Here is a 327-nt window from a genome sequence, read left to right as displayed (position 1 = left end):
CTGCAAGCTCGTCGGACGGGTTTTTTGACATGCTGCGCGAATGTGCGCAGGTGTGCATGCTTTTGCTGCGCGTTCACACGGTGGCAAAGTGTGAACGGGGGTTAATTATAATCAACCCCATTGCGTTGAAATGCGCGCGCTACCTATCTGTTATGATGTCCTCCTACAGATTCCGCGCACGATGGCTGCAGGAGGAAAGCGAGAATATTCCCCGGCTGATGCAAGCTTGGGAATTTATCATTGGGAAGCTTCATACGTGATAATTGCATGTTCTGGCACGCTTAAGGAAGCCAGTAAAGGTTTAATAAAAGAGAGAGAGGGCTTTGT

This window comes from Nanorana parkeri, unplaced genomic scaffold (genome assembly GCF_000935625.1).
Source record: "Nanorana parkeri isolate BGI_ZX_2015 unplaced genomic scaffold, ASM93562v1 scaffold646, whole genome shotgun sequence".
Classification (NCBI taxonomy): Eukaryota; Metazoa; Chordata; class Amphibia; order Anura; family Dicroglossidae; genus Nanorana; species Nanorana parkeri.
Note: the sequence above shows the minus strand (reverse complement) of the source record.